Genomic DNA, 23,191 nt, shown 5'->3' with positions numbered 1-23,191 from the left:
AATTGGCAGTTTTATCAGCGGGCAACCTCCTGGTCTGAAAAGTGAAGCCAATGCGGAAGTGTCTTAAACCTGCATTCTTTCTAACAGCCAGCAGGGGGCGACTCCTCTGGTTGCAAAAAGAAGTCTGATTGTATAGAAGTCTATGAGAAAATGAGCCTACTTCTCTCTTGATTTATTACCTCAGTAAACATTGTAAACATGAGTTTATGGTCTCAATCACTAGTTTCAAGTCTTCTTAAATACAGCATGATGTTCATTTAGTAAATTATGGTCCCATTTAGAGTCAAATAGACCATAAAGCAGGGGATGCTTTAGGGTGTTTAGGGCTATCTTGTGGCTGACAGGTCGCTACCACGGCCTTGTCCGGTCTGGGAGTTGTCCGCGTTTTCGTCTTACAAACTTTAACCCTTTCACAGTGTTTTTAGTTCATGAAATTAACATTTTGGTCACCTAAAAATGCCTTAGACCTATTCAGCATTCAGTTGTACTAAGCTCCACCCTATTGTGTCACTTCTGGTTGCAAAAAAACAAGATGGCGACGACCACAATTCCGAATTCAAGGCTTCAAAACAGCAGATCACCAACCAGTGGGTGACATCACGGTGACTATACGTCCGCTTCTTATAGACCTTTTCATCGCCATTCTGTTGCTAAGGCAACAACTTTGGACCAAGTTCAGGCTACTTCCTGTCAGCTACTGCATTAACAAATATTGTAACAGGGAACACAAAGGGGCCCATTTAGAATGTTTATGTTGTCAAGTTTGAAAAGGTCTATTTTGACAAGGACGAAGAATGCATGGAATGAAAGAAGACAATATCTCTGGTTCTGTTGTAATGGTTTGATGTCTTTTTTGAACTGCTCATTGTGAGTCTGACAGCGTATAAAAGAGCAATGCTAAATTGGCGCAGTACTCTTTTAATATCAAAAATGTTATTTATTAATGCTGGTTTGATTTTTTGAAACCCAATAATCCCATTAAATCTCCCTTGAAGCTTATTGCTTCAAAGTTATACATAAAACATTCTGTATCTGCTTTGACTGAACATCATTTTCAAATCCAAGACACATATCAAATGGAAACGTGTGCATTATGTTATACACATTTCCTTGTCATTCAGCCTGATATATTTGGCATCTGTGGTAATATTTGGATCCCGGTGAATTAAAAATTCTGGAAGTTTTAATAAATCTTACCTGTGTAACTTACAGCATGTTTGAAATGATCAGCAGGGCACACTGTTCACAATGAAGGAAATCTATCTTTGTTTAATTGAGGTTATTTGTATTTCAGAGTTTGTGCTTTGTTTACATGATTTTATGAGACTGTATGAAGGAAATGAACTGCCAAACATTTCCCTTTTCGTACTCTCAGGCTGTAAGAGTCATGTATAGTAATAGCTGTAGCAATAATAGCGGGGGGGGGGGGGGGGGGGGGTTAACAATGATTAAGTGTCTGTGTTTTAGTCTGGGCTTTTCCTTTAATGCTTGATGAATGAATGTGATGAATGTAGAATAGATGAAGATGAAGGATGATGACAAATGATGATAGATGAAGCCTTGGGGAGAGGGTTGAACCAGGGCAGGATAGTACTGAGGAACCTACCTGACAACTGCATGGATAAAGTATTTAGTTTATTACAATTTTTGAGCTCTTCCTTGGAAAAACAAAAAAGTCACACATATTGTTCAAGATGTATTTGATGCTGTAATGTTGTAAAGTGTCATCCATTATCTGATTTCCATACTTCATACGGAAAACATTCTTCATCACTTTGCAACTGATTCGGAAATCATGTCTGTGACAAGACCACACACGATCTGTTGCCGCTGTGCTCATCACTGTTCAATACCCGTGAAGAATGTTATCTATTCTTATCTATTCATAACTGAAAAGCAACGCTGAGGCGCCTGGTCAAGGTTGAGGGGACTCCCCCCTCCCTTCATGCACACAGTGGAACAGGCCAAAACAAAAGATTCTGGTTGTAAACAGACTGGAAGCAGCTGACTGTGAGGAATGGTTTTCTGTTTGTGTGTGTGTGTGTCTTTTTGAATGAATGAAGGCATGAAAGTGGAAATACACCGTGTGTTTTCCTGCTCATGCAAGAGGGTAAATAATTGATTCTTATTACAGAAATGGAGATGGCTTGACACTATTTATGTGCAAATACAGTGTACTTACTATATGTGCACCATTAGCCTGCATCTATAGTGTTCATTTTTAGTGATAATACAGAGGAACCAAATGAAAATGCTAAAACAGGTCAAGGAATGAGTAATATTGCAGATATGTGTGTATTAGTGCTAAAACATTAGTCAATTAACCGATTAGTTTGATCAGAAAAATTAATTGACAACAATTGTGATAATCGCTTTGAATGCCAGTGACTGGTCCAGCTTTTCAAATGTGAGAATTTTCTGGTTTTCCATGTTTTATATCATTGTGAATTATATATTTTTGGATTTTGGGCCATTTTATTGTAAAAATGAAAAATAAAAGGGCGGGAAATCATAATGGCCATTTCCACTATTTTCTGCCATTTAATAGACTAAACACTCAACACGACAAAAATAATCTTAAATTGCAGCCTTAGATATGTATATATATCAAACAAATTACACACAACCTGATATCACGCCAAAGCCTCGCAGAGATGTGAATATCACACGCCCGTATAAACGTGCAGTACCAGCAGGGGGCAACAAAGCCACTCACTTAGGTTTAGGTTAAGGTCACGTGACAACCGTCACTACAAAACATGTGACAAACGTCACTAACGTCACTCAGGTAACTTGCCAAACAAAACACCGGTCTTAAACACCGATCTCTCGCTTGAAAGTGTTTGTTGGACCCATCCACAAATGTCCCGTGACAACCGTCACTACAAAACACTGCACATTCATGCAGGCGTGTAATATTCACGTCTCCCCCGCGAGGCAAAACGTGACAATGACACGTTTTCTTCCAGTGGACAGGACATCTGTTTGTCCAACAGAAATAGAAGGCGCACATGTGCTTGTCATTATGTCATGCATGTGTCTAGGTGCATGTTTATATGTGTACACAAGGGACAGTGAAAGAGACAAACATCGCATGTACATGTGCAAATGGCAAAGAATGAGAGGATGCCTGTGTTTATACATGCATGTGTGTGTGTGTGTGTGTGTGTGCGTGTGCGTGTGCGTGTGCGTGTGCGTGTGCGTGTGCGTGTATTTGACCAAACTTGAAGCAGCAGCAGATCAGGTCCTCCCTGACTTTGTTCCACTGCCATACCAGCACGTTCTCATTCCCAGGGCGTCAAATTCTGATGCTCTGTCACGACCGTGGATGGGTCCAACAAACACAGAGCTTTCATCCAAGAGGCCGCTGTTTGTGTGCCGTGCATACGTTTCACTTTCACTTTACTATCAGCTGTTCGTTTGTTCGTCAACATTAAGCACATGTTCACTGCGACCGTAAAATGTTTTACTAGCATTAGATCCCGACTCATTCATTGACCAGAACGACATATTGGCTGATATTATATTGACAGAAAATATGTTGAAGAAACTGCAGTGTAATTTTTTTTTTAACTCCATCAAAAGGAGTTTCAAATATTGGCATTGCTGTTAGAAATATCAAGTAATGGAGGGGCTCTACTTAGCATGGCCAGCATTGAGTCTTTATAACTACTTCATTCACACACTGAAATTAGGGAATATACTCTAATCAAGCCTTAACACCTGCGGAGTGATTCACCTTGTAGCTAATTTACAGGATAAGCAACAGTTGGTTAGATAGTTTCTTTTTAATTATATTATAGAGCATTACAATCTTTTACGGGAAAATTATGCTCCATCCTTTTGGCCATCATTCCTAATGGCTATGATAATATTTTACTCTCATTGATGAGATCCGAGGTTGCAACAGCAGTGCTACGACAGAGTGCAATAGAGCAGAAACACAAGCAAGCAGACGGAGACGTTGTAAACATTCTGTAATACTGTAAACTTCAAATTACAGTATTTGGAAGAAAGAAAGTGTGGGCAAACAGACTGTCAACTGTAATCATCTGTTCAGTTTTGCAGACCAAAAAAAACCCACTTCCTAGTTCAGTTTTGACATACAGTAGTTGAGCGCGGACAGTTTTCCTGTGCAATTATGGATTATTACTAACATTTCCAGTGTGTTCCACTTTCTGTTTCAGCTCCAAATAAGTGGTTTTGACAAGGTTCAGTTTTATTGTCTTTATGCAATACAGGATTACACAGCGAAGCACAGCTCCCTCCGTGCTACACACAGACAAAGAAATTAAATCAAAACAGAAAATATACAACTATGTAGAATGGCTAATCTGGGCATACCGCCTGTGTGATCATCTAACTGTAGAATGTAATAACAATCATAATAGTGCTAATAGTAAATCCATGCACAGTTTCTAATGCAAATCTTACATTACAGTGAACTGAGTTTCGGAGCTTGTCACAGACAACCAGTCTGATCAATTGTACTGTAAATATGTCATCAATCAAACTGCATCATATCCATCACGTCAGGCTTGACAACAACAAGAACCCAATGTAATTTTTAATAAAAGGTCAATACTGGCCTCCACTACCCAAATGACACAAGGTGACCCTGATTTAAAGCCGGTTCCTCCTGCCAGGTGCCTAAACATCCGGAGAAAAATGGACACATGACTGCTTGAATAAGATACCTGTAAATCAAGCACCACTCTGCGTCCTCTAGAGCTCCCACTTCACTGATACTTCTCTCCCTCTACTGGACTCTATCGCTGAGTCTGTCCATCCTCATCTTCCTCTCCTTCTCCCACCCTGTCACTGTCCATATTCCTCTATCTTCTCCCTTTCACATTCTCTGTGTAGACTCACTCTCTATTTCTCTTCCTCTCTCTTTCAACTCCCACTCCTTTCTATTTATCTCATCCTTACAGCCGGCGTCCATTCATCCTGAATCACTGCCTAAGTGCAGCGTAAAAAAGGACGACAACCAAATAAATAAATTTAAAAAATCAAGACAGCATGAAAACAACTGGCACCACGCTGCCTCTCCAGATGATATCAGCTTTTATCTGTGAAAGGAAGCATTAAAAATCCACTAACTCCTCACCCCTTCCCCCTCGCCTTTCTCTCTGAAACTTCTGTTTCTATAATAAGACTTTCATTTTAACAATGAGCAAGAGGTAATCACCTATCATATTTCCTGCTTGCGTTCTTCACCCCCAGTGTATTTTAAGCTGCTGCTGCTGCTGCTGACTCCCTTCTCATTTCCACTTTTCCATTACCTTGTTGACGTGACTGTTAAACCGGAGCTGTCAAAGATGTATACAATTTTAAAAAACAAGCAACAGCGTTCAGGGAAATAATGTTTAATAGGTAATTAGTTATTTGCTCCAAACTGCAGAAACAAGCTTCAACACAATACTTCGTGCTGTCACATGTGCTGACAAACTTTCTCTTATTTTTATTCTACAATTTGCCACAGCTGCATGTGAAAGCCACTCTCAATTATAAAAAAAGTTGTTGTTTTGCATCAGATATTGCATAATTTAGATTTTATGGGTTTTTTTTACAAATAGAAGGATATGAGAAGACAGGCTAGCAATGCCTGGGAAGACAAGTTCTAGGAAAAGAAAGTCCTTATTGGTATATTTCCAAGGTGGCTGAAAGTTTTGGCAGAAAAATGCAGTGGTTGTTGGTAAAATTGGCCAGAACTCTTCCAGGTTGAGCAAATTTTGCAGAAACAATTCCTTGAAAGTTACTAGTTACCACAGAAAAGTGATCTGATTTCTCTGTGGTTTCATCCTAAACCAATGGTTCCCAACCTGGGGTCCGGGCCCCTCTTTGTGGGGCGCCAAAGGTCACAGGGGGTGCGCCAGGACTTATCTGCTCTGAGGTTCAAAATTAGATTTGCTCATGTATAACTCAATCATAATAACACATTTACTGGATATTTAATATATATATATAAAAGTCTGTATATAAAATTATTAAAAAATATAATTTTTTTGCTAATCTAACAAAACACGATTAGCCTTTCAAAAACAACATTTTCACAAAATCTATTTGGGCTCTAATGCTATTATAGTAAATTAATTAAGTTGTTACAAAAATCATATGTATCTGCATTCTGCATTACATTTCACATTTATTTTGACGAAACTGAGAAGTTCTATTCATTAAAGAAAGTTGATTTAATAATAATAATAAAAAAAGACCCAGAAAAGATTTAATACACTGAGTCACTTTATTCAAATTAAAGATTTAGGGTGATGACACAGAAGGGCTCAGATTTCCTTAGATACAGGTAGGGGGAAGGAGGGGGGGCTTCAAGGGAAATGGGTTGGGAACCACTGCCCTAAACCATATTAATGTTGAGAATACAATCATGTACAATAGGCAATCACTGATCAAATCAGTGTCTCTTTCTTCCCATCACTCACCCCTCCCACACCTGATGAAGCTGTTGCTGCTCGTCCTAATGGCCCTCGAGCCTTTGGAGGATGTTTCATGGATGAGCTCACTGGCTCTTGGTTGAGAAGGAGCCTCTTTGGGCTGTTGCTGCATGCCACCAAAGAATAGATCACACGATGCAGTCAACGATAAACTGGAGCCAATTATTATCTTTGTTTCTCCACCCCGGGGGCCCCAGAGGGCTGTCTCGACCCGGGCGCTGTTATGGGCGAAAGGTGGAAGTGGGTATGTGGTGATGTGTATGTGTTTGGTCGAGGGGGGCGGGGGGTGTTGGGAGAGCACAGAGCAGCGAATCAAACGCCCCTGGGAAAAAATCAAGCGCCCAGCGCTCCAGTCACCATAAAAACATCATGAAGTGAGGCCCTGGTTTCTCTTTTTTTTCTATTTCCATAAGAGCAAGCTGGCTATTAACTATTAAGAGGCCAATCCGCCAAGCGGACTGTTGCCATAGAAACGAGCAATAAAGGAGTCTGGGAGAATTAGTCCTCTGGGGGAGTGCAAGCGAGGTTGCGCTCAAGGTCATGTTTGTGCTGACCCCCGCGGCCTTGTTACAATATATATGACCCATTTATGTCTCCATCCACTGTTGCGGCTGACCTTGGTGTTTACGAGGCCGCCGCAGCAGAAAAGGCCATCATACAATTGGCCTGATTCATGTGACATGTCGGCTAAACAACGGGGTTGTTACCCCCGACACCCCCGCCTCGCTAGCTCGTAGCGGTTGCTATATATCTGCTCGCTAAGATATATTAGCTCTGAGCTCAAGGCGTTATTTTGACAGGTAGATTTAGTTACCTGTTAGGATCGATGCAAGCTCCTGTACCAGTTAACAGACGCACCGCTTCTTATATGTTGGTGACATTTTCCAAAATGGCATCATAGATTTTGTGGAGCTCAAGCTCCATTATGAGAGATTTTCATATCAAAAGACTGTTAAATGAATAGAAAATACTATAAATCATCACTCGCTGTTTATCTGTGACCCTTTCTTTTGATGCCTAAATCCAATCTTTTCCTTTTCATTGGCGCCTCAGTGACAGCAGAGAGGTTTTGCTTTGTATAAACTGCTTCCTGTGACCTGCACTGAGCTGGCTGTGCACCAAGGAAGCAGGAGATGAAAGGCCAGTAATGCCAAATGTTCAAAAACAGTAAACATCAGTGTTGCCTTTTGTTATGGCAGATTGTCAGGGTTCAGCTCCCGCTTCCTCGACGCCTGTGGAGGTTCCGTGGATGCTGGTTACCTCAGCCTCGGGCAGGATGACAGCACATCAAGATGACTGACAAGTGTGTGAAAGTCTGGGACTAACGATACACTCATTATCTGAAACTGAAAAGTTGAATAGTGTAGTTTTAAAAGTAAGAGACATTTCATACTGCTGTGCAGGAGTGACTTTGCTGCATTTGTTATTTTTGTAACAATGAAAAGAGTTTCATTTTGTGTGGAATTGCTACAGTATGATCAACCTTTGTGCCAGTGAGAAGTAGGCGTCAGTGAGCAAATATTCATTCTTTTACTCATTAAAAATGTACTTCAGGAGAAGTTCTTTTTTGTTCTAGAGGAGCACAACTGAAGTCGCATCTCATTGTTCAGAGCACCGTCGATGTAGGAAGTTGGAGAGTTCCGTGGATGAAATAAATTACAGAAAATGTAGTGTGTGCAGAGTGGAGAGGATTTTGTCAATGAAGCTCAAGCTAAAAACAAGAGGAGCTATTGTTTCAACTCCATAATTAGATTTAAAATTGGTCTGTTTCTGTGACTTTAAATCATTGCTCTCGAACATCTTTGCTTTCTCTTCTGGTTGCTAATGGTCTGCCGGTGTTTTAGGCTACAGTATATCAGAATATGGAAGTGTTAGATTGGTTGAATGTATTTTTATAGATGGTTTTACACTGCTATAATTGTCTTTACGGTGCCATTTTATATTGTTTTTAGGCTGTTTAAGCTTCCTTTTATTGATGATATTTCATTCAATCAATAATGTTGTTACTCTGTAGCTCACTGTGAATGTTGCCTATTTTTTTAATAAGATCATTTTAATCTCAATGAGACTTTCCTCAGAGGAAAAAGCCCCAAACGCAGCTAGTAATCTGCTTTGTTGCTGCTGAGCACTCTTTGCTGTGATGTTCCTGCACTGCGCTCCTCAGACATCAGCTGTCAATCAAGCGGTGTGGGCGGTACTGTGACATCTAAACACTTTGTCAGATGAGATGCAGCTCGATTAGCATCAATGTCATCTGAGACTGAGGGTTTACAACAACTTTCTCATCGTCTTTCCAAAACGACCCATATGAGAGCAGCAATGTCACTGCCTTCCAAACTAGTCACCAATGACTTGTACAAAATGATTCATACGACTGTGTTCCACCATTATTCTGCCACCACAGGTGTGTCAGTTGAACATTCTGTTGCTAGTAGCAACCCCTGCTGGCACAGTTCTAAAGCAGTTTAACTGACATCAGATCTGACAGGTATCTTTTCTCAACTCCCCAAATGGCCTTGTTGGATCATTATCTGTAGGTACTCTTATATTATAGATGTTTTGTGATTGTTGATTTGTGAATTAATTTTTTTTTCTACCATCACTTTAATGCTAACTAAACTAACGTTACCCATTATACTAATGTTAGTTGTCTGAGGCTAATGTGTTCTTATACAACATTCTGTATACGTGTTAAAATACTGTTGGGCTACCAGTTTTACACTTGTGGACTCTAATTATTGTGTTTCACCAACCCGTTCTCACTCCCAACTAGTTGTCGACGCACGGAAACACCCTTTAGCAACAGCACTGTATTTGACGAACAGGGTTTTCAAACTAACTCCAATGTAAACCCACCCGCGGCATTATTCGACAGTCAGAGCAAGTGACGTATTAATAGTGTGAGAGTCCATTCAGGGCGGGAGGGTTGGTGGATGGGTCAAACAAGCACAAGACTTTCAACGAAGGAAACCGGTGTTCATGTTCCGTGTAAAACTAAAAGTTTGACTTTTTTTCAAAAAGTTGACTCATTTTGTCACGTGACTCATTAGTCAGTGAAGTTAACGTCAACCACGACTGTTTCCGAACCCCAACTAAACGGTTGTGTTGCCTAAACCTAACTTCCTGTGAAAACGGAAGTTTATTTTGAAAGGACACATGTAACAGGCGTATATTGACACTCCGTCCTCGGTCTGTCCAAAAGTAACGCAAGAGGGGACCCCGTGCGTCGGTCTCCGATGCCGAGGGGCACTGACCAAGTGGCGGTATTTGACCAGCTAGGAGTGAGAATGTGCTGGCATCACTTCCGATTGAGACTGACTTGATACTTTGATTCTTCCTGGCATAAGGGACAAGGGTCAGACTCTTCTCATACACCTTTTGTAGCTATACCGACGAAAAGTAATGCACTATTATTCGTATACAACCCCCATAATCAGTTCATATGTAATCCACGTAATTGTCAAGATAAAGTCTGTGTAGGGAGGAGGTCAGGGTGGATGGATGGGTGGGTCTAAAAACAGCAGACTTTCACCCAGGAGACCGCTGTTCATGTCCCGTGTAAAACCCAGAAATCAGCGTTGATTTATTTAATTGTCATGGAGCCTCCGTACGTACGCCACTTCGGTAGTTATTTTAACCCAAACCACGATCTTTTCCTAAACCTAACCAAGTAGTAGTTTTGTTACCTAAACACCGCAGACGCTTGCACAGGCGCACTGATTGCTCGTGTTGCAGGACATTCGTAGGAAAATACACTGAAAATAACAATATATTTTCATAAAATATCATAAATGACATATTGGGATATGAATCGTTATATGAAGATACGTTGCAATCATCTCTAATTTATTCCTGGCATGAGGGACAATGTCACTATTTTGTGAATCCCATTTCTTCATGACTGTACTATTTCATTTTCACAATTATGGTCTAAATCTTGTTCATCTTGTAATCGCGCTCATTGAATTTATTGCCCAATGATGTTTTCACAGTTTCACATTTGTTTCCCATAAAAACCTCAAAGACCAACGGCTGTGTGTTTAGCTCGCTGCATAGCTGTGTACCTAATTAGTGATGGCAGAAGAATTATGGTTCAGGAAAGATTGTGGTCATGGTGAAATGAAACCAGCTTTGATTGCTGGCAGGAGACGAGAAGTGAACCGTGTTAGATGTCTTGGTACAGAATTGATATTTTTATTTTTGTGCGTGGAGTTGTTTTCTGTGGATAGGAACCCGTTTAGCAAAGGGTATTTGCAAGTATTGCAAAAGCATACAAAGTAGTACCGGATCTAACAGCATGCATGCATGTCTTCAGGTTGTCTGTTGGAGGTTTCTGTTGATGGCACTCTTTTATTTAGTTTCAGGAGATGTAAAACATAATTTCCTGTGTGTCTGTTGATTTGTACATCTAAATAGCTACTAGCTGTGAAGCTGTGTCCCATTTCCATACTACATAATAACTCCAAGAAGGTTTTATAGTGTGTTCACACTGGAAAAGTGACAAATAAGTATACTCATAAAAGTTGAGATGCATAGTAAAAAAATGCATATTTGAGTTTGGTGTTGGTATACACTATTGTTACTTATTAAATCTTTTAAAAGACATTTGGCTCTTTCTTTGTGGAGTTTAACTGGCAGCAGCATCCTAGAACTGAACAAAAATGGATTCAAAAATTCATCCTGGTTGTATATATTGCAGGACTGTTTAGTCAGGCTGCGTTAGTCTTGGCTAAACCCTTTTAAAGTTATGTGTTTAATTGAAAATGTTCATATCCGTTACAGATCATACGCAGTAGATTCACAGATCATAAGACACACAAATGCTGGCAGTTCCAATTAACACTCTTCATATTTAGATGAAGAAGCAATTTGAGGATACGTTTTGAGGTTCACACAAACAATTTGAATATCCTCGTAAAAAAATTATTTTAGGAGCAGAAGTATTCCCTCCAATATGAGACTCTTCATATTGGAGGAATATTTCCTGCCAGTGATGTGGAAAGTGTAGTTTACTGTGCTGTGTTTGGTGATAAAACCGCTGGAGAAAAAAAATGCAAACGGTTCCCTGAACGTTGCAGTCTTGAGTCAATGTTTTCTTGACAGGTTTTAGAAGCTCTTTCCTCAGTAGCTTGATGCATAAATTTTCTCTCCTTCCATCCTTATATGTCTCTATGTGTCTTTGAACACTATAACACACACGTCCTCACACTCGCTACCACACACTTTCCTTACTTCATTTTCTCCATTGACATACTTTAATTTGCTTTATTTACAATAGATTTTCTTAGATTTGTTGTTTTCGTTTGCTTTGATTAAACACCTTTTATTTCCCTTTGTATTCATACAGTTTTTTCTATGATTTTAATAGTCTCAATAAAAATCTAAACAAACACATATCAAAGATGCATCCTCCGAGTCTTGACAGTTGATTCAACGCAATTAATCCCCAGTTTGCGTCCCCCCCCCCACCCCCACCCCTGACCCTCCACTTCACTTTCCCAGCATTCCCCCTGAGGTTGCAGCGCAGCATGGGTCCCAGCTGCATGGAAGCAAGCCTGAGTGCATCTCGCCGTTGCCATCGCAACCTCATAAGCCACAGGCGTCTCTGGGTGCCGAGCATGAGGATATATGTTGTGAAAAAGAGAAAGAGCAATGTGGTGATTAAAAAAAAGAAGCAGAAAACACACATTCGATATACACACGGACAGACGGCACAGAAAATGACAACGCTTCATTTGGAAATTCAAAAGCTGCATTCAGAGCGGGGAGATGTCGAGCCCGGGTGTCATTTTGTATGAATAATTCCTTTTATTTGATTATGCACTTTCAAAAGTTGGCTCTTTTGATCAAAACGGTGTCAGGCTGCTCGCAGGTGCGGCTGCATCCTTGTGGCGCTGTATTTCATGGGATGCTCTATTTGAAGAGTTCTGTTCCAAAATGCTTTAAATTCACTCTGGGGAAACAAACATAAAAGTTATCATTCGGTATTTCTAAAACACAGAGAATCTGGTTTGTGGAAGTAGAAAACTGCCAGGGTCATCAGCCTCTCGTTTTAATTTGTGCCTTTATGTGCCTCTAGTCATTAAATCTCAATGAGAAGCAGATTTCGCTAGAAGTTTGCTGGTTCAAATGTTATGCGACAAATCAGGAAGTGGAAGACAAACATTTTCCTTGCAAACTGTGGCCTTGAGCAAGACATGAGAGGAGCTGCATGAATGTGAAGCAAAGCTTTATTGGGAAAAAGAAAGCAACTTTGCGCGTCATGGCCAACTTTACTCAGTTAAAGCTCCAGTGTGTAGGATTTGGTGGCATCTAGCGGTGAAGTTGCAGATTGCAACCAACTGAAACTTCTCCCATATGCTAAGCGTGTAGAAGAATGTGAATGGCCCTATCTAGAGCCAGCGTTTGGTTTGTCCGCTCTGAGCTACTGTAGAAACCTGGCGGGTGGCTCCGTGAAGAGGACCCGCTCCTGATGTAGATATTAACGGCTCATTCCAAGCTAACAAAAACACAATGGTTCTTATTTGCAGGTGATTATACACTAAATAAAACATACTTATCAATATTATATTCCATTTCTGCCAATAGATCCCCCTAAATCAGGAGTCAGCAACCTGCGGCTCCGGAGCCACATCTTTAGCTCCTCTCCAGTGGCTCCCTGTGGATTTTTAAAAATGTAAATGAATAACTGTTTTTTGTTTACATTTTAATTTTTATTCATCATTGTTGTAGGTCTATGGTACGACGGAGTATTAGGACCACATTGAGGAAAAAAAAAAATCGGAGATTTCAAGAATAAAGTCATATTACGAGAATAAAGTCATAGGTTTCTGAGAAAAAGTCATAATATTATGAGAATAAAGTCATACAATTATAAAGTAGTAATTTTACGTTTTATTTTTTATTTTTCTCTTGTAAAGTTATGACTTTATTCTCGTAATATTACGATTTTTTTTCCCGTAAAGTTATGACTTTATTCTCGAAATATTACGACTTTTTTCTCGTAAAGTTATGACTTTATTCTCGTAAAGTTATGACTTTATTCTCGTAATATTACGATTTTTTTCCCGTAAAGTTATGACTTTATTCTCGAAATATTACGACTTTTTTTCCCTTAAAGTTATGACTTTATTCTCGTAAAGTTATGACTTTATTCTCATAATATTCTGACTTTATTCTGGAAATCTCAGAATTATTTCTTTCAATGTGGCCCTAATATTCCGTAGTACATTTGCTCTTTGGCCCTCACTGCATTAGACTTATATGCTATATACTTAGACTATAAACTGTGTTACCTTCATCACAATGCTCAAATGTTTTGCAGCTCCAGACAGATTTTTTTTTTCTTTTGCCTAAAATGGCTCTTTTGATAGTAAAGGTTGCTGACCCCTGACCTAAATTATACACACTGTTCCTTTTAAGGTGCAATTCTACTCCTTTATTTGTTGTCACTGGCCAGCTGTAGTTCTTGGAGTTGATGAAAATGGTATCCATTCATCCCCCATGCAGCCCCATCGGAGTCACTGTATTCTTATCAACACAAACTGAAGAAAGAAAGTGAACACGCTGCAATTATCAGACGATGAACATGTTGATGATAAGCTACTTAGTAATCAGGGCCTCTTAATAAGTATTTATTGGAAGCTAATAGGCTTCAGGCTCATGGCTATGCAACCATTAGCAGGTAATTGGTAATTAATTAGCTTTGCACACTCATACAATTAGAGAAATATGAGGCCATTAAGGAATAACCGATCGGTCGTTAGTGTCAAGTATGCAAATAAATGTTTACTCGTTAGGGGGAAATCTATCCAGGGAAAATGATGTGGTAGTGTTAACTTTTTGTCCAACTTGGCAGGGAGAATAAAAGATTTAATTGCCTTCGAGCCAAAACAAAACTGTATCCATTTTGGAGATATTTTGCTTCCTGATATCATCAGTTAGTATTTCAAAATATTTTCTTTATGAGGATTGAATAATTTTTTCAAAGCTAATTGTTAGCTCGACTCCTGACTTGTGGCAATCATCACATCTGCTTGTGTTTTTGTTTTCCTCCAGCTCTGGATATCTCAATTTACAGTGCAGCTCTTCTTCTGCTCTCAGAGTGGGTTTCTGCGTCTACGCGGCACTGAACATTTAACAAAACCTGAATAGGAAGGACTCTTTTATTCAGCACAAACGGAGACAAAAATACTACTGAGCGCTGGCTGCTGGAGGAGAGAGAAGACGCAGTGAGAAAAGTAAAAGCAGAGCTCGGTTCAGTGAAAATGTGACAAGAAGACGACAGAATGAGAAGTTCTTGTTTCAGTGAACGACTTCGATACAGTTTTTAGGCTCTGCAGCTGCAGAAATACACTATGTCATGTTGTCTGCATTCAAAAATGAAAAACAAAACATACAACAATCGTATTCAGGTTCATAGTGTAATAATAAATACTGCATAATAAAATCTAATCACATATCCGTAGAGTTGAATCAAATAATGAATAATATAGAAGGTTAGATACATTAATTGGATGTCTGTTTCATATTGACTACATTTACATTCACACTAATATTCCACTATTATTCTGAATATGAAAATATTCTGAATTTGATATGGGTCATGTAAACAGCCTATTCTGTTTGGATATTCTGAATTAGGCCTTATTCCGAATGGAGCATTTTCAGATTAAGACATGTGGGATATAGTGATATTATTCAGGTTTTAGGAGCATTCTTTGGACATGTATACAGCACATTCAGAATATGCATCTCAATTTGAGTTTTTACGGCAGTTTGCGACACACGGCCTCTTGTCTGTCAACCAATATAGCGCTTTTCTAGTCTTCCGACCAGTCAAAGCACTTTACACTACATGTCAGCATTCACCCATTCACACACTGATGACAGAGGCTGCTAAGGTGTCGACTTTGCCCATCAGGATCTAATCTAAATACTCATTCATGCACCGATGGCTATGCCTTAGGGAGCAATTTGGGGTTAAGTGTCTTAAGTGCTCCGGGTCACATGTCACATCGACATGTGACCCGGGGCAGGGGATCGAACCACCGACCTTCCGATTGGTGGACAACCGGCTCTACCCTCTGAACCACAGCCGCCCCTAGTTGACAGTTTGCAGAGATACGTGCCCAAAAGAAAAGCTCAGAAGGAGAAACACACCTACTTTTAAACATTTTGAAAGACTTGGATATCAACAGGTTTTTGGATATGTTCAAATATCGCAATGTCGACCTTTTCAAGAAGCTGGTAGAAGGAATGAAAGAGGGAGGCTATGTTTGCACAGTCCAACAAGTCCGCCACCGGTTACGTTAATCGGAGTATGCACGGCTGCATATAAATGGATATATTAGCGGAATATTCATTTTCATTAGCTTAGTTGGGATATTGTCTTTTTTGGAAAAAACTGAATATTTTGTGCATGTAAGCGTAGTCAGTGATTACTTGTACTAAAGCCACATCAGTCCTAAACAGTAAACTAAAAAGTTTAAACTCCCCCTCCATGGAGGCCAGTTAACAAGCTTGGGGGAAAATGGTTGAAGCAATAGCTTACAGGGGCAGTAGGCAGTATATTTTTGGCATCATTGGGCAAAAATTCCGTAATAACCTTTCATCATATTGTAATTCAAGTGTTCTGAGAGAAAACTAGACTTCTGCACCTCCTCATGGCTCTGTTTTCAGGTTTTAAAAATCTAGCCCGTGACGGGAGACTTTGACCAATCACAGGTCATTTCAGAGAGAAAGCGTTCTCCGCTGTGCTCCGGCACTGTGACCGATAGTTTGGTGTTCCTTCGAGAGATTTCACAATGGCTACCACGACATAAACTTTCAAATTTTACAGCTAAACAGTACACTACAAGATGATTCTGAAAACATGGAGGAGAAATAGACATTACAGTAACAGAATATTGATTCAAATTTGATCAGCGCTGCCTAGTTTGACCGTTTGGTCGGAGTTCGTCAGTGATTGACAGCCAGTCATAGACGGCAGCTGGACAGCGGACCTCAGATTAACTTTGACTGCTTGTTTTCCTCTGGTCTGTGAAATCTTGCAGATGCCGTTAGGAGCACCGTAGGACACAGAGGCACATGATTTTTTTCAGGTTACCTGTTTCATGCACTAATGTCAGGATATAGCGACCGTTTTATAAAAATAACTTTTTTTAATCATATTTGCTCCAATCTCGCCTACTTCAGCTTTAAGTATTTTGGTTTTAGACCAGTTTTTTGTACTAATATTCTTAATTCTGGATCTGGTTCAGTTACTTTAAACATGTTTTTTATCTTTTCATTTCATTATTTCTTTATTTGCTTTCTCGTTCACTTTGAATAAAAGTTATTTTCTTTGAGGTTCTTTGCTGGTTGAAGATGGTGCTCTCATGAACGTGCACACATAAACCCACCGTTCTCTGGGCAATCTGGACTGTACCAAGTGGGATTTGAGAGAGGGAGGAAGTGTTCTCATCTTTTATTTTGTGTTTTGTATTTCTTGTCCAACACTAATAAGATTAACTCTAGTTTGAATATATTGTTGTACAGTTATTCTGTTTAAAGCCTAGTTGAAAAAGGAGTAGTTTTGTCCCTGGATAGTTAAGCTATAATCGCTGCAAGACTCTCATGAGATGAGTGTGTACTGTAGGCTGACATGAACTGAATTTCTTAAGTGATAGAAAATAATTCATTTATCATAAGGAATTGTTAAAACTCACGTTTGCCAAGTATATAATATAAAATAATGTACAATGAAATGTCCTCCTCCGTTTCAGTGATCATCAATATTACCCCTAACACTGCTACTGCAATTACTATTACGTTCATTTTCAGGCACTTATCAATATCATACTAATAAGAGCAATCAGAATAAGAGTCAAATAGTAGTAAATACCTCTGTGTCTAAAGTTAACAGTTACACATGTCATGCTTACTATTGTGACATCAATACAAATTGATGGTGTTTAATCTGTGTAGCGTTAGCTTCTAGTTAATCTCCAACATGTTGGCGCACCTAAAGTAATTTAGAATAGAAGAAAAGTTATCGAACGTTAAATATTGCTGAGTTAACCTACTGTTCAGACATGCCATCAGCTTCTTTGTTTGCGATATTAGACTTGTGACGTTATCGTACATTTCATGTTTTAAACGCAATATTATGTTACACATAACATAATATCTATGAACTACCATTAGCTTCACAATAACGAACGCAAGCTAGCTCTTATCTGATTAGCTAAATTACGTATGCAAACGTTTTGATTGTTAAAGGAAGATGTAATGTGACAGTACGACTGTTTAATAATGACCTAATAATTGCTTTAATCCCTGAATACAGCCTCTTTGTGATGTTTTCTTAGTTCAAATATGTATTATCACCCTATATATAGTAATATTGAAAAGTAAAACAAACCTTTGAAATAAGTTTCTTGACACTTTGTATTCATTTTGGTGCTCCAAACCTCCCCAAACTGCTGGCTACATCCAGATCAACGTCCTCCACTACACAATGGATATCTGTGACAACATGAGCAGATGAAAATGGTAAGCTAATTATGCAAGTAATTACAATTTTCAGTTTTAGGAAGGGTTTGTTAATGTCGAATAGGAACCTGGTGTTACACGTTGGGAATTGAACCTGGGTTGTGAAGAAATGAATGCAAAATGTTTAAACCCATCCCAATCATAACGCACTTAACCAAAACCTTTTTATTACTGGGAAGGGATTTTTTTTTTCTCATGTAAGTGTTTTTATTTTTTAAAGTGTGCTCATTTCATTCCATTTCTTAAGAGCAGGCTCTACTGCACAGCCGGTAAAGTGATTCAGACGTTGTTTATCGAGTCACCTATAGTTCAAGTTGAGCAGTAACAATGTTGCCTCCAAGTGAAGGTCAGTGAAATGGTGTGTAAAATAAATGACAATGAAAGTTTTGGTCTCAAGGCGAAGCTCCTCATACAAACACGGTTTTACAACCGCAATTCATGTTTACACAGTTGAAAGGCAAAAGGACAATGACAGACTCGTCTAAAGAAGGTTGAGAGAGAGAGAGAGAGAGAAAGAGGTTGGTGATAGAGGCAAAGATTGTTTTATTCACTCATGAGCAGGATTAATTAAAATCACGGTAGCATCCAGGCCGAGCTAGAAAATAATGAGGAAGATCATGATTTGAGCAGATTTGATAACAGATAATGGCGACTAAAATCTAAATTAATCAAGTTTTTCGACCAGTAGTCTTTCCCTGCTATATTCTCAATGTTATAATAATATGCCAACTGCATGAATGAATAAATGAATATCCAGCAAAATGCTGTACAATTGACAGTACGACAACATGTGCAGGCTGTTCTCATACACTGTATGTTGCTACACCAATGAAAAGTAATGCACTGTCATTTGCATATATACCACAAAATCATTTCGTATTCAATCCACGTAATCATGAACCAGGAAGTATAACAAACGCCGTGTAGGCAGGAGGTCGGGGTGGACGGGTGGGTCCAAAAACACAGGACTTTCACTCAGGAGACCAACGTTCATGTCCTGTGTGAAACCAGAGGTCAACGTAGATTTATTTGTAACGTAACTTCTGTAGTTATTGTAACTCAAACCACGATCTTTTCCTAAACCAAACTAAGTAGTTTTGTTGCCGAAACCTAACCAAGTTGAAGACGGAAGTTTATTTTGACTGTATGCATATAACAAGCGGAAATTGACACTGTGGAGGGATACGAAATAAAAAAAAGTTTTCTTCAAGAATTCAAGGTAACACTCTGTGAGTCATTGATATACAAATGGTCATTTCATAGGTGAAGTATTCCTTTAATCAGGGTAGACCTGAGTGTGATAACACTGAGAGTCTGACAGAAATATCGCTAAGGCTGACAAAGAACGACAAAGTGAAAAAGGGTTTGTCCTAAAATTGCCACTGAGCTCTAATAGAAACAGAACCAAACTGATCACAACACACCTTCAGCAACTGGAGCCTCCGCACACAAACAAAGCTTGCACCTTTAAATTAACCCCAGAATTTCAATAAGACCTCAAAATAAAACGCACATTTTTCTTCCGTTTTCACTTTTTGGGGAGGGAGGAGAAGAGTGAGAAGGAGGAATAAAGATCCTCTTGTCCCACTGATGCAAATAAAAACCAAATAAATGTATTCTTTCATCAAAGCAATATGTAAATGACGGCACTCTCAGGATAGGGTTCCTTGAGGACTTGCTACAGTAGCACATCTGAGTCGCTGAGGGTTCGCTGCTTATTTATTTCTTTTTTTCATCACCGTTGTCTTCATGGAGGCTCAGCTGAGGCAAACGAAACGAACGCCCCGTAGTTCTGTCGTGGAAAAAAAGCGGGAGAAGAAATTTATGCCTTTAATTAAGAAAGTTGCGTGGCCTTGGAGGGATGTTACTCCATTCGAGTCACCCCGGGAGCTAGCAAGTTGTGCTCCGTATGTGTGTGTGTGTGTGTGTGTGTGTGTGTGCGTGTGTGTGTGCTGGTGTGTGTTGGTGGGGACGAGTGTATTCATTGTGGTCTTGGGTGTTTTTGTTTTTTTTAGGAAGAAAGAAATTGCAGATAGAGAACGAAAAATATTGTAAACTGCGTTGGAAATGTGATTTCTCATGAGTGGTGACGCCAATACAGCAAGACAAAGTGGGAGCAAGACCAGCAGAGATAGGGACAAAAGATGTTCAATACAGAGATGAGGAAAGAGACGGGAGAAAGAAAGGAATGAGCGTCACAGAGACACCGATTAAAGACAGATCGGTGCAATAATGAGAGAAACTTGAGAGAGAAACACATTAGAGTCAAATCTCAAAATTAAAGTAGTAATCTGCAATATTGACACATAAATATTTGCTTGTCTCTCAATATAGCGAGGTAATGATTCAGCCTATACAGCCAGAACATCTATTTTTGTTGCTCTAATCAGTTTCTGTTTTCTGACCAAATAAAATAAATTCCAGATTTCATTTTTTATATTATTTTGGTCCACTTCAGATCAGAAAAAAAACCTGTTTTAACCTGGAAACAACTCTGACGTGCCAAGTTACTTAGTAGCGTGTTGGCTTGTTGATTGCTAGCATGTTAGCAAACAGTTACAGTGGAAATCCCTTATATGGATCACGGTTTCAGTGATCAACCGCTTATATGACATAAAAGGTTTTCATTTTTCATACATGACAACATATAGATAAACATTTTAAAACTACAGTAAGCTAACGTTGTGTTACGAATGCGCACGGGGAAAGCACCTGTGGTTGAAGCCGCGCTCGTCAGGTGGATTGATAATACCTTGTCATGTAATGCCTCCGAAGTGAAACTCTGCCGATCCTGAACCGGCTCTGAACCGGCTCTGCCCGCATTGCCCACACTGCAGTGACACAGAGCCGGCTAAAAACGGCAAACCCCAAGCGGGCCCTTGGTGAGGGAAAAGGCAAAATAAATTGGCAGTGGACCAAAAGTGGCGACGCTGACTGTTTCATACATTTGTAATTAATGTAATAAATATAGAAATGACGATTAAAAATTAGAAAAGAACGCTGCTTATAGTGATCAATGTGACAGACGGACGTGATCACACATCCAGCGGACGAAGATCAACGTCAGCATTCATTTAGAGTCATGTTTGTCTTCTGATAAATGAAAGTCTAAGATTTAGTCTTAGCTCTGGTTTGGTCTGCACCAACTCCTGAGAAAAATATCCAGCATGTCTCATCCCACCAGAACCTTAATGTTGTGAATCAAACAAAAACACTTGTTTAGGATTAGGCAACAAAACCACTTAGTTAGGTTTAAGGACAAAACACCATAGTTGGGTTTAAGATCACTACTTGTACAGTGAAAAAGTGACTTCACGTGAAAGTGAAACGTAACGCACAGGACATGAACAGCGGTCTCCAGGATGAAAGCCCTCTGTTTGTTGGACCCATCCACCTCCCCTACCACCCGCCCTGCATGTCTTTCGCTCTTTAAATTACATCATCCCTGAGCATTTACTTTTGCTGCTGATCACATTGTAGTTAATGGAAAGCCCGGTGCGTTTCATACCGCCACTAAAGGGTGCCTTGTGCGGCGGTATCGAACACCGACGACCGTGACAAGGCGTCGGTATTTGACGCCCTGGGAATGAGAACGGGCTGATGTATCTGGCTTTCTTAGCTGATAGATGTTCCTTTTTTTAACAATGAGCTAAAAGAGGCTAAAAAGCTCCAGACAGCTTGGTGATCATTCTTGACTTTGACATATAACTTTTATTTTAAAAAATATATATAACCACTTTACAAAGGAAAATATCATTGTACCTGTTTCACAAGCTCGGAAATTGAATAATCATCTTAAAAACTCTGTTCCAACTACAAAATTTAAAAAAAATTGAGACTGTGCCTCTCATCATTGACGTTATATTATGTTGTATCTGACATCGATGTACAGTAGAATGGTTCTTTTAAAGTCAGAAAAAAATCTTAAAATTTAAAGAGCTACTTGAGCTGAAGCGACATATTGAGAATATGAACACGAATATGCCATTTCATTATCTTTTATGTATGTCTTTTATTTAGTTATTTAATCATGAATCTTTAATGTACTGTTTTAAGCTTTGTTGTATCCTAAAATCCTGTCTGTTGTGAGAGAGACTGAGAGAGTATGAAAACTATTGTATCATTTATTTTTGTATTTATTCAATTTATGTATTTGTTTTTGCATGTGACATCTTAACCGTTATATTACCTTTGTTCTTAAAATGATGTATGAAATCCGGAGAGACAGTGAGCAAGAGATGATGATCTCATCAGGGATGATCTCATCGGTGTATATCCGTGGAGACTGTGTGTGTGTGTGTGTGTGTGTGTGTGTGTGTGTGTGTGTGTGTGTGTGTCAGACTGACTGGGTGACTCCTGGGGGGAGTTGGGGGGGTGGGGTGGAGTTGAAGGAGGGGGTTGCCCTCTCTCTTGTCTCTCCCTCTGCAGATCTGCCCCCCCCACACTGAGCTTTTGTGTTTGACTTTGATCCGGCACTGTTGCCAACATCAAAAAGTCCTCCGTCACTGGAGCAACGCAGCGTACAGTCAAAGAAAATGTACGTGTGTGTGTGTGTGTGTGTGTGTGTGTGTTATACAGTAACACTAGTGATCACAGCAGGAAAGGTGGGGGTAGTATGGTTATTTCAAGCTGTAGGAATTAATAACCTGATCTTTGTGAAAGTAAATGATTAGTGATGAATAAAATAAAACCAAAAGTAAATTTATAAACAGTGTTCGCTGTGATGCAGCGGGTAAAAACGGGGAGGGATGCATAATTTTTTGCTTTTACATAATGCACTGAAATGATATGAAAAACAACTTTGAATCAGAATGTGTGTTGCACTTCTACAGATAAATCTACTTTATCTAGTGTAAAAACAGGCAGAGAGAGGGGAAGCAAAAGCACAGGATAAAAGATATCGGTTTATTACAACTTGCTTGTTTTAGTCAGTCTTTCATTAGGTTTTCTGTTGAGATCTTGGCAGGGGTAACATCGCTTCAAAGACTATGCACCGATACCGGATTGGATACCGGGCCGAAACTGACTGAAATAGCTGGATTGGGTATCATTGACAATGGGGCCGATCTATTCAAGTCATTTCTATACATATAATATTATATACATTACATACTAGAATTTTAATCCTCTTTCAGTTTTGACTAATTTGATGCTGCGTTAAAAAGGTTTGACATTTTTTTACCAAGTTGCTGGTGCACGAT

General features: G+C 39.4%; 1 long non-coding RNA gene across 1 annotated transcript; it reads left to right on the top strand.

Annotated features, from left to right (window-relative positions):
* Positions 1–8,481: 8,481 nt before the first annotated feature.
* On the top strand, positions 8,482–14,864 carry LOC141776301 (uncharacterized). The gene is made up of 3 exons (XR_012595738.1): positions 8,482–8,988; positions 13,044–13,131; positions 14,514–14,864. It is a non-coding gene; the product is annotated as an uncharacterized LOC141776301 (long non-coding RNA).
* The last annotated feature ends 8,327 nt before the right edge of the window (positions 14,865–23,191 follow it).

This window comes from Sebastes fasciatus, chromosome 11 (assembly GCF_043250625.1).
Source record: "Sebastes fasciatus isolate fSebFas1 chromosome 11, fSebFas1.pri, whole genome shotgun sequence".
NCBI classification, from domain to species: Eukaryota; Metazoa; Chordata; class Actinopteri; order Perciformes; family Sebastidae; genus Sebastes; species Sebastes fasciatus.
This window is presented reverse-complemented; position numbering and strand designations above follow the sequence as displayed.